The 15,300-nt window shown below is 40.4% G+C and overlaps 1 protein-coding gene across 1 annotated transcript in view; it reads left to right on the top strand.

Moving 5' to 3' along the window:
- Window positions 1-6,233: 6,233 nt before the first annotated feature.
- NUDT13 (nudix hydrolase 13) overlaps window positions 6,234-15,300 on the top strand; it is a 30,297-nt gene continuing 21,230 nt past the window's right edge. Inside the window, exon 1 of the mRNA XM_072628213.1 lies at window positions 6,234-6,400. The gene's annotated coding sequence lies outside the window, so the exon portion shown is untranslated. The remainder of the gene's footprint in view (window positions 6,401-15,300) is intronic.

Below are 15,300 nucleotides of genomic sequence, written 5' to 3'. Positions count from 1 at the left end.
CAAAGGTTCCATGCCAGTCAGTAGTGAGAGCAGCTCTGTGAGTACCCACTACACTTTCAGACTAGATGAGATAGGGGGAAAGAAATAAAGGAAGGAAGGAAAGAAGGGAGGGAGGGAGGGAAAGAGGAAGAGGGGAAGAAAATCTAGGCTAACTTATTTCTGACATCTCTAGTTTTAACATTTTATGATCATAGCTTTCTGTATGAGTCACCTGGAGCTCTGTATTTAAGACTTATTTTATGAAGGGTGCTAATGTTTTATTATTTTACAGTGTAACAGCAACAGAGTACTTTAACAGTTAAGCAAATGGCTTTGTGCTTGTAACATCTCTCTGCATGTTGTAGTTTTATGTCCTGTACTTCCATATTCAGCACAGTCACTAGTCATACTGTGACAGAAATAATAGGACCAGAAGCCTATGGGATTAAAAGTCTATAAAGGTTATTCTCTTTCCTTTCTCTATTAGCTATTTTTAAGCATATCATTGCTCTTGCATCCTATCATTTAAAGGCTGGGCTGGAACTCTGCAGCCTGGAGCTCATTTGAGTCCTCTGAAGGACAAAGCCCCATTTCCACTACAAAATTGGACTGGGTCTTAGATTTCAGCAATCTGAACACTCACACCTTCAGTGTGAATACTCCTTCCTATAGTGCAAATTGCACCTCATCCACGCCTCACTCTCTGAGATCCTCATTCAAATTTTACCACAAATCCTCTGCAAAAGACCCACTCTCATGCTTTGGAGGCCTCCCTGAGGTTGATATTATTTTGTTTTTAATATATTGTAGGTAGTAGTGAAACACTTAAGGAGCCCACTTAAGGAGTAGTGAAACACTTAAGTCTTTCTCTGCTGATATTTAGAGCTGGCAGCAATCTTAGAGGCCACCGAGTCCAACTCTTTCCTTTTGTACATGAAGTTACTGAGGCACAAAAAAGCTAAGTGATTTGCCCATGGTCACATAGTTAATAAGTTTCAGAGGCAAGGTTTGGATTCAGATCTTCCTGACTCCAAGTCCAACACCTTAGCCCAACACTACCAGATACTCATCTCCTTTTCCAATAATGCTTTTCCTTGATATTTCTTTTGCCACCTCCTGTAAACAAGCCATTATTGATCAAAGGTTTAGATCCAGAAAGGACCTCAAAGATCATCTAGTCTAGGGGCTCTCAACATTTTTTTAAGGTCATAGGCTTCTTTGGCAATCTAGTAAAGCCTATGGACTTTTTCTCAGCACAATATTTTAGAATGCATAAAACAGAATTTATAAGATTACAAAGCAAATCAATTATATTGAAATAAAGATATAGTTTTCCCACTCAAGTTTATAGACAACCCCCCAAATCTACACATGGACCTATTGGAAGTCTATGGACCCCAGTTAAGAACCCATGCTTTAGCCCAGCGCACTCATTGTATCAATAAGGAAACTGAAGGTCAGAGATGTTAAGTGAATTGTTCAAGTTTATGCTAATCAAGAAGTGGAAGAGATGTGGAATTTGAACCCTGGTTTTCCAATGAAAAATCTAGCATGTTTTCCTCACTACTCTACCTCATATAATAAAGTTATCACCCACTGTCCAGATGTAACTATAGAGATGACTTTATTTAATGATTCTTTGATGATCAATACCATGTGGGACATAAAATTTCAAAAGTCACTCATAATTTTGCTTCTTTGGAGATCATGGTATGCAATGACTCAGGAATATAACATCACTAGAACATTTATTGGTTAGATGTTAAAAAAAAATTTTCGAACAGTTGGAATTGCTGAAAATACTGTACACTACTCCAAGTCACTCTCTTCTTAATATTAATTTGTGGGCCCAGGTCATTGTCCATTAGCTGTAGCTGTCCAAGATACATGTACTAGTGGAATGGTTCAAAGGGCATTTTGGACTATTTCATTCAGATGGAATGGAAATTCCATCTGAATGTAATGAAGGTGGGATGTGAGGGGCTTTGTAAAAGACAGGGGGTAGCATTGTATATTAAGAAATACTCATGTGAGAAATCATCTGGACCATATGTGTTCTTCATCTGTCTTGTTCTTCTTGTATGGGTGGCTAGGCCAATCTTTTGTTAGTGACATTGGATCTCAAATGTGAATAACAGTAATAGCTAACATTGATAAAGCATTTACTATACACTAGGCACTGTGTTAACCACTTTAAAATTGTCATCTTATTTGATCCTCACAACAACCTTGGGAGGTAGGTGCTATTATTATCCCCATTTTACAGATGAGGAAACTGGGGCAGAGAGGGATTAAGTCACTCGCCCAGGGTCACACAGATAGTAAATATCTGAGGTCAGATCTGAACTCAAGTCTTCCTTACTCTGGGCTTAGCATTGTACCCACAATTCCGTCTATTCTGTTTTCTGCAGAAAATTATCTTTTTCCCTTCACATATTTTGATCAAGAATACCCTCTACGTATATGTAGGACATTTTCATGAAAATTCATAGAGGTGAAGAGGTAGGCCCATGGGGCACTACTTTCTGATGTCTTCTTGGTCGACCGATTTCTTTTGTGTACTCATACTCTTCAGTTTGCTTTGCCAGATGTTTAGCATTTTCCCTTCCCTTCTTTGAGATATGCTAAAAGTTGATCCCTGAATACCTGCAAAATTATACTGGCTCCATCCTAGATTTCTTTTGTTTGTACTTAATCTAATTCAATTACTCTTCCTAATTTCCTCTTCTTAAATGTCATTCGCACTTAACTCAAGTAGCACGTTGGGTACTTAGGTGGTAGAATTCCACTGTTGTTCCACAGTTCCATTGTCATGGGTAGGAAGATGAGTAACACTGGCAAATCTGTTCCATTTTTTGTGTATTTGATATTCTCTTAGTTTCTCCTAAGTCAAATTTGGAGTTCATTACAATCTTTCTGCAGGTTTCTCATTCTTTCTGTTGCTTTTCATTGTTTGTTGAGGCTTATATTTTACAATATCCTCCTCCATGATGTTTTACAAATGAGTTTGTACTTTCAACTGATGTTGCCTTTGGGTACCATGACTCTGCTTGACAAGATGCTTAAGCGTTCTCAGCCTAAGACAGTTTCTGGGTTCTTTTAACTTTCTTGTTGTGGTAACTCTTCATTCACTAAACTCTTGTAGGAAATGGTGATAAATCAATCAGATGCCTTTCCTTTTTTTCCTTTTTCTTTTTTCAGAATCAGCATCTCTTTGGAGATGTTGTGGTTGTTTTCAATGTCTCCTCATCTAATTATTAAGGCTTCAAAGGAACTTATATCCCAGGAAGGTTGAACAATAACTGTTGTTGTTCAGTTGTTTCAGACATGTCCAACCCTTTGTGACCCTATCTGGGGTTTTCTTGGCAAAGATACTGAAGTGGTTTGCCATTTTCTTCTCCAGTCCATTTTACAGATAAGGAAGCTGAAGCAAACAAGGTTAAGTGATTTGCCCAGGGTCACAGAGCTAATAAGTATCTCATCATGAATATGAGACTTCCTGACTCCACGCCTGTGCTCCATCTACTACACCACCTAGCTACCTGAATAACAACCAGCATTTACATAACACATTATGGTTTACATATGTAACAGGTGATCAATTGAGCCTATGATCTCTGCCTCCTGGTTTCTGCAAGGGATAGCTTGATGCCTCTGACTACTTCCAAGAGACATGGTCTGACTCAGTGCAGAGCACTGAGCTTGCTCTTTGGGATGATGTAGTAATGCCTTATTAATCCTTTGGTCCCTAGGATAGCAGAGGGTTAGAGGTGGGTGGGGGGAGGAGCAAATGCAAAAGATGATTAGTCACTGATCGAAGAAGAGTCACCCACTCAGCAGTCTTTAAAAGGAATGTCACCACCTTCTTGAGCTGTTTTTCCATCTGCGTTGGAACTCTTCTAGGTTTCTCTCAGACAACCAAGGAGGGTGGGCAGGATCTCTCCAAGTAGCGAAGGTCTTCAATACTTCATTCTTGAAGAGGACCATGACATCAAGATGATGACATGACTTGCAGTTGACTTTAATTTGAGTGAGGGAGGGCTGTGCAAGATCACCTACCTCATGTTCTTCTCCTGAGCCATCTGGGTCCAGTGGCCTGATATTCATCAGGACCACTGGAGAGGGCTCAGGATCCAATGTGAGACCCTGGCCCTTTCAGGCAGAGGTCTTATCACATTCTCACTTTGAGTGAGATATATCCAGTAGTTACTCAAGGGATAGCCCTTTTAATCCAAAATCCAAAGTTCACATGCTTACCCAGTGAGCCTAAGACCAGATCTCAAGGTTACAGCTGCCTCTGCTGCTTTGTTTCTTTTAATAACCAGTGGTCACCAAACATCTCTCTTGAGAGATAAAAGTTTCCATGTGTGACAGCAGCCTTCTAAGTTAAGGAGACCCAGAGTTCCTGGGTTTCGGTGCTCACCACACAGCAGGAGGTGATGTTCATGAAACTTCTTGTCGGAGAACAAAAGGTCACTAGCAGAATGATGCTACAGGTGAAAAGGTTGAAAGCAATAGCCACACTCTGGCCTCCTACAAGAGTGAGTGGCTTGGACAGGGAACAGGGCTTACGTAAGTATCAACCTCCAAGGAGAATATAATAGGAGTTATGGGTCACTGCTTTGTGTTTTAAGTATTTGTTAATGCATGCATGTGAATTTTTTTGTTTTTAAGCACTTCTTTTGAAGTGGAGGAAATAGCTTTTTAAATCTACTTTGTACATTGAGTACCTGCCTGAAAGGGACCTTTTTGGAGAGACCTTGGACATTAGCCATATCCAAGACTTTATTTAAGAGATTCTTGTGGGAGTGTGTATATAATGAGCTAGAGGATGCAAGAAAAAGCTTGACTCCTCCCTTCACAGCCAAGTTCTTCCGAGGCCTGAATCTAATCTGCATGGACCCAAAACTGGATCCCCTTGGTGAGAATAGGGCATGTATTCTTTATCACACTTGTACTGTAACAGCCCTATGAGATTGTTACTATTGTCCTCAACTTTACAGATTTATTTTACCAATAAGAAAACTGAGGTTTGGAGTCATTGGCCTGCCCTGAGTCTCACAATGGCAAAACCAAGATTTAGACTCAAGTCCAAGTTCAGGGCTTTTTTCTATTGTATCACTCTAAAATTCTCAGGTTTGGGGGAATCCTTAATAAAGTTCTTCATAAAATTTCTCTACTTTTTATCTTCTAGGATAGATTTTGGTGTTAAGCTACAGTTATCTTCATAGAGGTATTTTTGCTTAATCTCATCATGAATATGGTCAGATAACCTCATAAAATTATGTTTCTTGCTCCTTTTGGGTACTCAATGAAACCAGCAGTGCCAACTATGAGTTGAGAATTGGACCTGTTCAGTTCAGTGGGTTGGTAGGAGATAAGGGATTATAGAGCTCAGGGAGGTGAACCTCGATTGAGGCTGGATTATGAATTTGGGAGTCGTTACCTTGTATTTAATTACCTTGATATTTATTCTGTATATACTTATACAGGGTGTCCCAAAAGTCTTAGTGCAGGTTTAAGCTTTAATAGAAATGTATATGCCCTTATTGTTTCCATCACTAGACCCTGAATTTCTTGCAAATAAGAATTGCTACATTCATGGGAAGCACTTAGTGTTTTTGAACAATCGATTGATAGAGGTGATAACTGACAACATGGGAGTGAACAAGATGCACAAGGGAAAAGCACCATAGCATATATCATCTCATCTGATCCTTACACCCACCTTGTGAGATACTATGACTATCCCCATTTTACAGATGAGGAAACTGAGTCTTTGAGAAGTGATTTGCCTAGAGTAGAACTGCTAGCAGTAATTCCTCACTTCAGGTCCAGCACTCTCTAACTTTCCCACCTCGATGAATCCTTACAAACAAAAGCAAAAACAAAAATTAACCTGAGTATAGTAAGAGTAACGAATTCAAACACGAAACTATTAGATCCCAAGCATTGTGAACAACTACAGTAACTACTCGTCACCCAAAGGATTTCTTAATTGCTTCTTGGATTACTTTCCTGTCATTAATTATAAAATTGAATTGAGGGAACGATCTCCCTATTTTCCTGCCCCTTCTGAATTACTTGCCTGCCCCAGACTCACCTCCTATCTCCACTTACTAAAATTTCCCTGCTCATTGGCCCCTGGCAATCAGCAATATCTTTTCATGGGCAAAAGAGGCCACTAGGCAGGAATACATTGACTGAACTACATTTCCCAGAGGACACCATTTGACAGAAGTTCAGGAGGAGAGGATTCTGGGAAGTGTGGTTGTACTAGACGTACAGTCCGTCGGCTTGAGGAAAACTAACTTCCTAGACTTTTCCTACAGTGCGTGGGCTCCCCGGGGGTTTCCAGCTTCCTGCTGATTCCTGAGGCTGGGGTGTCCTCCCTGCAGAACTAACAGGACAGTGAATACAGGTAAACTGAGATATGTTCAGGTCTTCCGGCCTGTTGGGATTGGTTTTGCAGCAAGGCGGTAGTATTTGCTGCTGAGTTTGTAAATGGACATGTCCTTGGTCACATTTCACTGTTTCAGTCACTTTTGCCCGCCCCGAATGACCCCAAAGGGCACTTTCATTCATGAACTTGACTCTTAGGACATAGTGCTGGAAGGGACCCTAGAGGCCAGGCTAGGCTGACCTTCTCATTCTACCAGTGGGGAAATTTAAGGTCCAGAGAAGTTAAATTTATAGTAAGCAAATCCAAGTTCTTTGACACTGGAGCCAAAACTATTTCTGGTATACCATGCTGCCTCTCCTATTGTTTTAATTTTTTCATCAGTTTTTATTACTTTACATTTACCTAGAACAAGAGAATTTGACTTTCAGTATCTCTTTTCGTTGTTCAGTCATATCTGATACTTCAAGACCCCATTTGGTATTTTCTCAGAAAAGATAGTAGAGTGATTTGCCATTTTCTGCTCCAGCTCATTTTACAGATGAGGAAACTGAGGCAAACAGGGTTAGATGACTTGCTGAGGGTCACACACAGCTAGTAAGTGCCTAAGGATGGATCTGAGCTCAGGTCTTCCTGACTCCAGGCCCGGCACTCTATCCACTGCACCACTTAGCTGTCCCAACAGTATCTCTAGGAACTATGAACTAATTACCGTATGTCAACTTTTTGTTTGCTGGTGCATACCATATTTGAAGTCTGTCACTTTCTAGCTGAGGGTAGAGATTAATTCTCTTTGTAATTGTTTCCTCATCTATTTTGGGGGAGGGGTAGTGGAAGGGGGTCCAGATTTGTAATTTTGTCTGTGTAGGGAAACTCCCAATGTACAGATTTTTTTCCATTGACACAGGTGGGCAAGCCTGTCTATAATTTATGGCTTTCATGAGATTCCAACAGGAAGTTAAACTATTTGCCCGTATGGTAAATGAATCAGAGATGGGACTTCAACTCAGGCCTTTTAGATACCAGGAAATCCATTCTTTTTCATACCCCACTGTGTCTCACCCTCACCTATAAAATAGAGATAACATCTGTACTGCCAACCTCAGAGGACTGTTATCAGGGCAGATGGTTGGTTCATTGGACAATGTACCAGAGCTGGAGTTGGGAAGACTGAGTTTTTGAATATTGCCTCAGATACTGACTGGCAGTGTGACCCTGGGCAAGTCATTAACTGCTTCCTGCTTCAGTTTCCCTGTAAAATGGGGATAATAATGGTACTTACATATGTGAGTGGTTGTGGAGATCGAGCAATATTTGTAAGCACTCTGCCAAATGTAAAGAGCTATATAAATGCTAGTTACTATTATGAGATTATATACACAGACAGACAGTTTAGATCGATCGATAGATAGAAAGATAGATAAATAGATAGATAGATAGTCTGTCTTCCCGACTCCAGGCTTGACATTCCATCCACTACACCACCTAGCTACCTGTGAGTGGGAGGGGGGGTGGAGGGAGGAGAAAGTGCTGAGCATAGAGTCAAATCTGGCCTCAAATACTTACTAGTTGTGTGACCCTGGGTAAGTCACCTAACCCTGTTTGCCTCAGTTTCCTCATCTGTAAAATGAGCTGGAGAAGGAAATGGCAAACCACTCCAGCATCTCTGCCAAGGAAACCTCAAATGAGGTCACAGAGACATAGCTGAAAAACAACTGAATTGTGTGTGTGTGTGAGTATGCATATAGTGCTTTGTAAACTGTAAAGTCCTGTATAAATGTCAGCTCTTTTTACTAGTGGTATTTCAGGGTGCTTTTAGCACTTGTCCTGTAAGAAGTTTCATAGAATCATAGAATGTCAGATCTGGAAAAAAAAACTTGATAAAACATCTAGTCTACCCTGCTGATTTTTATAAATGAGAAAGCAGAGGTCCAATGGTTGAAAAGAAAAATAGGCCTTCCAGCTGACCATTTTTAGTATAAGGAATGAAGTTCTGTTCGTCCACACATAATGAGGCCCTGGAACATGGCTTTCATTTTCCACAGTAGCCGCTCTCTACTTAGGCTCCAAGAGTTCAGGGATGAATTATAGGAACGCTGTTTTGTTGGAAGAAAGTCACAGTTAAGAAAAACCTCCTGGCCCAGGAACATTTTATTTGGGCCATGAAAAACACACCGACCTCATTTCTGCTCCATTCAGCATCTGTCACTGTGTGCCAGGCACTGGGCTGGGTGCAGGGGTTACAGAGACAAAGATGAAGGCTCCTTTGCCTTTGGGGAGCTCACCTTGTTCCAGGACAAAAACATGTGTACCCACTTAAGTCCTCAGAAGGAATTTTGAGGGTCAGAGCATTAACAGCTGGGGAATCAGTAAAGGCTTTGACTGAGCAGAACTTTGAAGGGAGGGAAGGCTTTGTGGCAGATGGACAGGAGAAATGCCTAGGTAACGGGCACTGGGAAAATGGGCATACACAGCAACAAGCAGTCTACTCAGTTTGCCTGCACTGTGGAGCACATGAAAGGGACAATAGGTCAGGAGACCAAAAAAAGAAGTTGTGGGTTTATGCCACATCCTCAGGACTCGCATCCAAAGGATTTGATTCATGGTGCTCAGAAGGGAAAGATCCCAGTGCAAGACCCGCCCAGTTCTGATATTAACTCCATGACCTCATGGAGGTTACAGAACTTCTCTTGGGGCCTCAGTTTCCTCATCTATAAAATAAGGATAATGATAATGTGGGCGACCTGGCAATAACAGATGACATCGTCTACAGGGCTTTGAGGTCGGCAATGTGCTTCACAGATATTGTTCCCTGACTTCCTTGAAGCTCTGGCTCAAATCCCATCTTCTACAGGAAGCCTTACCCATCAACCCCCAATTTTATTGCCTTCTCTCTGATGATTTTCTCCAATTTATCCTGTACATATTTGTTCACTCCCCTGTTAGACTGTGAGATCCTTGAGACATTGCCTTTCTTTGTACAGTGCCTGGCACATAGTAGGGATTTAATAAGTGTTATTGACTGACTGACAGCAGCCTGTGAGATGAGTGTTACTATTATGCCCGTCAGCAGTAAAAGATAATAATATAACAATAATAGTCATAGCTACTAGCATTAATAAAGCATTTTTTAAACTTTGCAAAGTGTTTTTACATACATAAGCTGCTTTGCTTTGGCATTCTTTGTATCCCCAACGCTTCCCATGGGGCCAAACACATAAGAGGTGCTTAATAAATGCCCCTTGACTTGTTATCTCATTTGATTGGAAACAAGATTTAAACCCAGATATTAGCTGACTCCCACTTCTATTTCCATCATATCCCCAGTTTGTTGTAAAGAAAGACACTTTGGAAACCTTAAAGCATTAATTAGTGATGATATGATATATGATATAATATGCTATGAAATGTGACATATGCTAATACTGTGAAATGTATATATGGGATGTAACAACACAACACAACATGATACAATGTAATACATATAATATAATATGTTATATTATGATATATTATATTTAATGTATAATAATGTATAATGTATAATATGTAATAATATAATGTAGCATAATACAGTACAATACAATATAATATAATAATTCCTCACTGCTCTGGCTGCATTTTCACATGTGCAAAATAAGGAGTTTGAACAGGCTTCTCTTGAAGGTCCCTTACCTCTGTAAAATTTGGCAAGTCTCTGGCTCAAACCTTTACATATCTATAATCTTAGCCCCTCCCCAGTCTGCACCTCTGATTACATTACTGCAGGGAACTAATTCCTCATACAGGAAACTCCTTCCATGGATGAAGATTGTCAGTTTGTAACTTAAGGCCTTTAGAGAGTTTCCTGAGGCCCTGATAGGCTAAGAGACTTGTTGATGGTCATTTAGCTAGTACATGTCATCGGGAGGATTTGAACTCAGCTCTTTAAGGCTCCATATCTTGCTCTCTGTCTATTACCTCCTGTTGGCTCTTCTTGACATTCTGCTGTTGACATTTTCCAGAATAGATATGATGGCATTTGTGAACCCTAAATGCTATGGAGCAATTTGGGAAAGAGATTGATGGGGTGTCTACCTTTGGAAATTGTCATATTTTTCATTTTTGTAATGCGGAGAACTTTCCCATCCATTATCTCAATGGATCTTCTCACAACAATCTCATGAGCAAGGCAGGATGGGTATTTGCACATTGTCGTTTGTACTTCATTTTCAAAAAGGACCAATGACGTCACGTGGTGATGTTTTGAACCATGTATGAAGTGGCTTTAAGTGAGGCATAGATACTTATAAAAGTAGTATCCTTGTTTTATAGAAGGGCAAAGGAAGGCTCAGAGGAATGAAATGATTTGCTTAAGGTCAGGTCAGGAAGATCTGAGTTCACATCCAGCCTCAGGCACTTACTGGAATGATGGCTAACCCTGGGCAAGGTACTAACTGCTGTCTGCCTCAGTTTCCTCATCTGTCAAATGGGGAGAATAATAGCACTTGTTGTTGTGAGAATCCAATGAGATAAATTTGCAAACTTTTAAGATGCTAGATAAATGAGCACATTGCTGTGACACCCCAAGTTAATGGTACATGCAAAAACAGCCTTTGGATTCCTAATCCAATGCTCATTCTTTTTCACCTCTGCCTCCCTTTAATGTAAACAGGCCCAAACATTTGCACTGAAAAGAAAACAGAATTGGGACTTCTGTTGATCTATCAGTTGCAGTGAAATAATGTAATGCTAAGAAGGGTTTGGTTTTTTTCTGTCTGAAGTATTTTTGTGATAAATGAACCTTCAACCTCAGTGCAGGGTCAGGCTGTAAAATGCTGTTAATGATTTGACCATCAGTTCAAACAAAACAACTGTCATGATCCTAAGGCGGTGTTTAAGCAGGTGGCAGTGAGTACCCCAGCCTGTTTACCAGGCCAGTGAAACTTGGGTTTATGAACACTTGTTCCTGAGGCCAGGAAAGCCGAGGGACAGAGAGATCACCACCACCACCACAACCACCACCTCCTGCAAAGGGAGAAGGCACAAGTGGTCCCCCATGTTAAAATGCAGAACATCCTGGCTTTTATGACATTGTCAAGGAATGATGCCCAAATTCAGAAATATAAAACCAAGAGCCAAATCTGGATACTGCAAACAATGCACAGTTTTGTCATCATCTGGCTTTATTATAAACTAAAGAACCACTAACGAAGACAAATCATCAAATATACATTATAATCATATATATTATGTGTTATATATAACACATTATATTATATATAAATTTTAATATATTATATTAATATACATATAACTCCAAAATTAGGAATACAACAGAAGGAAGGAAATAAGTATTTTTTAAGCATCTACTATGCATATATGCTCAGCACTTTACAAAAATTATCTCATCTGAACCTCAAGGTAAGTGCTATTGCTATTTCCAGTTTACACTGAGGCAAACAGAGGTTAAATGACTTGCCCAGAGTCATACAGCTAATTAAGTGTCTGATTTGAACTCAGGTCTTCTAGATTCCAGGCCTAGTGTGCCACTGAGCTGCCATCTAGGAAAACCTGGCATAGGATCATATGACATTAGGGGTCATCTAGCCTAACTCTCTTATTTTATAAATAAGGAAACTGAGGCCCATGGAGGTGAAGTCACTTGCCCAAAGTTGCATAGGTAGTAAGTGACAGCTGGGAGGTTGAACCCAGGTATTCTCATGACAGGCTTAGTATTCCCTTCCTCTGCATCAAATCCTTCTGCAAAGTAAGATAAGAACTCCTTTGGGTCAGGGACCATTTTTCATTTTGTCTTCATATCTCCATCACTCAGCACAGTGCCTTGCACATAGTAGGGGCTTAACATGTTTTTTAATTGAAGATGGAACCAAAGGAACTTACAAAAAATTGCTGCTTTTTGTTCAGTGGTTCTTTCTAAGTCTTTAAGACATTATTATCCTGGGCTTTTTTAAAAATACACATACATACTCATACTCATATATTTCTAGTTCTGCTTAGCACAGTGTGTATCACTTGATGTCTTTCCAGATTTCCTTATATGATTCATTTTAATTTGTGTGTGTATGTGTGTGTTCAGTCACTCCAATGTTAGATATTTAGGTCTCCCCCTTTTTTTTGCTATCATAAATAAAGCATCTATGTATAACTTCAAGAGAGGGATCATTTTTCATTCTTCGTTATATATTTAGGAGGAAATGCTAGCAGTGAAGTCACTAGGTTAAAAGGGCCATAATAGCTATACATTTTCAGATGTAAAATCACACACAGTAGTTGGACCCTCTCTATTTTAGGGGTTCTTAACCTTGGTTGTGTTAGGGGTCCCTTTGGCAATCCAGTGAAACCTACAGACTCTTCCCAGAACTAAATAAAATAGAGAGATTTACAAAGAAAGTCAATTACGTTGGGAAGCAGTTATCAAAATATTTAAAAACAAGTTCTGGGATCCCTGATCAACAACCCCAGCTACAGGTCTTATGTCTCAGGGCCAAAGAAGCAGGAGCTGTCATGTTGAGAGTGCTGGGCCTGGCATTCGGTATCCCTGGTTTCAGGGCCCATTTCTAACATCTTGCAGCTCTACCATGCATCGTGGGTAAGTCACTTAAACACTTGGTGCACTTAGCAGCTGCCTAATACTTATCTGTTAATTCATAGGAGGGACATGAGCTGTCCTGCCCATGGTTCAGGCTCCATTTAAATGACTTTTTGCAGAGGATTTTGTTTACTGTTCATAACTGATTTCATACTATAAGTAGCATATCATTTTATTGTAGGAAATCATACAACTAGCAATAATAATAACTGGCATTTACATGGCTCTTTAAAGTCAACAAGTGTTTATTAAGGGGTACTGCTGTGCCAGGCTCTGCACAAAGTGCTGGGAATACACACGCCAGCACAAAAACAGTCCCTGCCCTCCAAGTGCTTCGCTCTAATGGGGAAGGACAACACATAAAGGGGAGTTGTATAGGGGAGAGAAAGAAGAGGAGAAGTTGCCCTTATGGGGGCTCATGGTCAGGAGGGCATCCAGCAGAGGAATGAAGACATGGTTGACCTGGGCTCCTTCAAAGAGAGATTCTGGGAGGACCAGCCAATCTGGAGAGGCCACAGGGGTAGAGGGCACTTCCAGTATGAGAAGTCCTGGAGTAAGGGAACTTATAGGGTAAAGAAGTTTCTGTGGGTGAGTTAGGTGGTGTAGTAGATAGATCACCAGCCCTGGAGTCAGAAGGACCTGAGTTCAAATACAACCTGAGATACTAGCTGTGTGACCCTGGGCAAGTCACTTAATTCTGATTACCTCCAAAAAATAAAAAGTACTTTCTGCAGCATGAGTGTCTTAGTCCAGAGATTAGGTAGTACAGCCTGGGGTTTACTCACCGCTCCTTATTTGATCCTCATAACTCTGTGAACTATATTCTATAGTTGTTATTATCCCCATTGTACATGTGAGAAAATTGAGGCTCAGATGTCAAGTGTCTTGCCCAAGGTTATACAGCTAGTGAATGTGAAAATCAGGATTTGAATCCAGGCCTCTCCCCACTTTAAGTCTAACATTCTTTCTGTTATGCCAGGATATATATTATTATCTTATTACAGATTATAGGATTATATTATAGTAATTATTATAGTAACTATTATAGTAACATTCTGCCATCAGAGCCATTACATTGGGCAAATGCCACAAAATATACACTGGGGGCAAACAGCATGAAAGGAGTCCTCAAATTCACTTCTTAAGACTTTAAAGGGTTGGGGAAAGGGATGCCAGACCACCTTTCTATTTTCTACCAACCTAATTTCCTATTTTATCTAGTCATTCTTGAAAATTAGGTGGAAGACAAAGTCTCTCTGCACCCTTTAAATTTCACTGCCTTGGAGCAAAGCCCTAATTGCCTCCCCTAGTTACAGTTTTTATTGTCCATATCTATAAAATGGGGATAATAGCGCACTCACCTTCCAGGGTTGTTGTGAGATTAAATGGGATAATAATTGTAAAGTACTTAGGACAGTATCTAGCATATAGTAAGGCTATATAAATGGTAGATAGGGTGGTAGTAGTAGTAGTAGTAGTAGTATGTGTGTGTGTGTGTGTGTGTGTGTGTGTGTGTGTGTGTGTGTGTGTTCATCCTTCATTGCTGAAGAAGACCATGCCAACAGAGAAATAATGACATGACGTGCACTTGACTTTATTCTGAGTGAGGGAGGGTTGTGCAGGTCACCAGCCTCACTTCTCCTCCAGAGCCATCTGAATCCAGGGACCAGATATTCGTCAGAAAGACTGGAGATGACCCAGGATGAGGCAGTTGGGGTTAAGTGACTTGCCCAAGGTCTCACAGCTAGTGAGTGTCAAGTGTCTGAGGTGAGATTTGAACTCAGGTCCTCCTGACTCCTGCACTGGTGCTCTATCCACTGTAGCTGCCCCCAATAGTAGTAGTAGTAGTAGTAGTAGTTGTAGTAGTAGCAGCAGCAGCAGCAGCAATAGTAGTAGTAGTAATAGTAGTAGTAGTAGTTGTAGTAAATGGTGTTTTAAAAAGCTGTAATTTTATGGATATCATCTAAATGATCAATAAAATATCATTTTGAGCCAAATATTTCATTTCATACCAAAAAAAATACAAGTATTGTTTAGAAGAAGAATTCAGTGTTCTCTATCTAACCTCTCCTTCTGATGGGCTGGGTCCTCCCAGAATCTTCATTTTAAGGAGGAGACCCAGGCCAGTCATGTCTTCATTCGTCTCCTGGATGTCCTCCTGTCCGTGTATTCCCCTCTCCCCCCATGAGGGCACCTTCTTCTTCTCCTCCTTCTCCCCTCTCTCTCTGTCCCTTTTCAGCTGCCTTTTATGTGAGACCTAACAGTTTCACAAAGGTCCTAATATGCTATCCAGTTTTCTACAGAAAGACTCTGGTCTAAGCCTTGATTT

The sequence above is a fragment of the Notamacropus eugenii genome, chromosome 1 (genome assembly GCF_028372415.1).
Source record: "Notamacropus eugenii isolate mMacEug1 chromosome 1, mMacEug1.pri_v2, whole genome shotgun sequence".
Taxonomy (NCBI): Eukaryota; Metazoa; Chordata; class Mammalia; order Diprotodontia; family Macropodidae; genus Notamacropus; species Notamacropus eugenii.
This window is presented reverse-complemented; position numbering and strand designations above follow the sequence as displayed.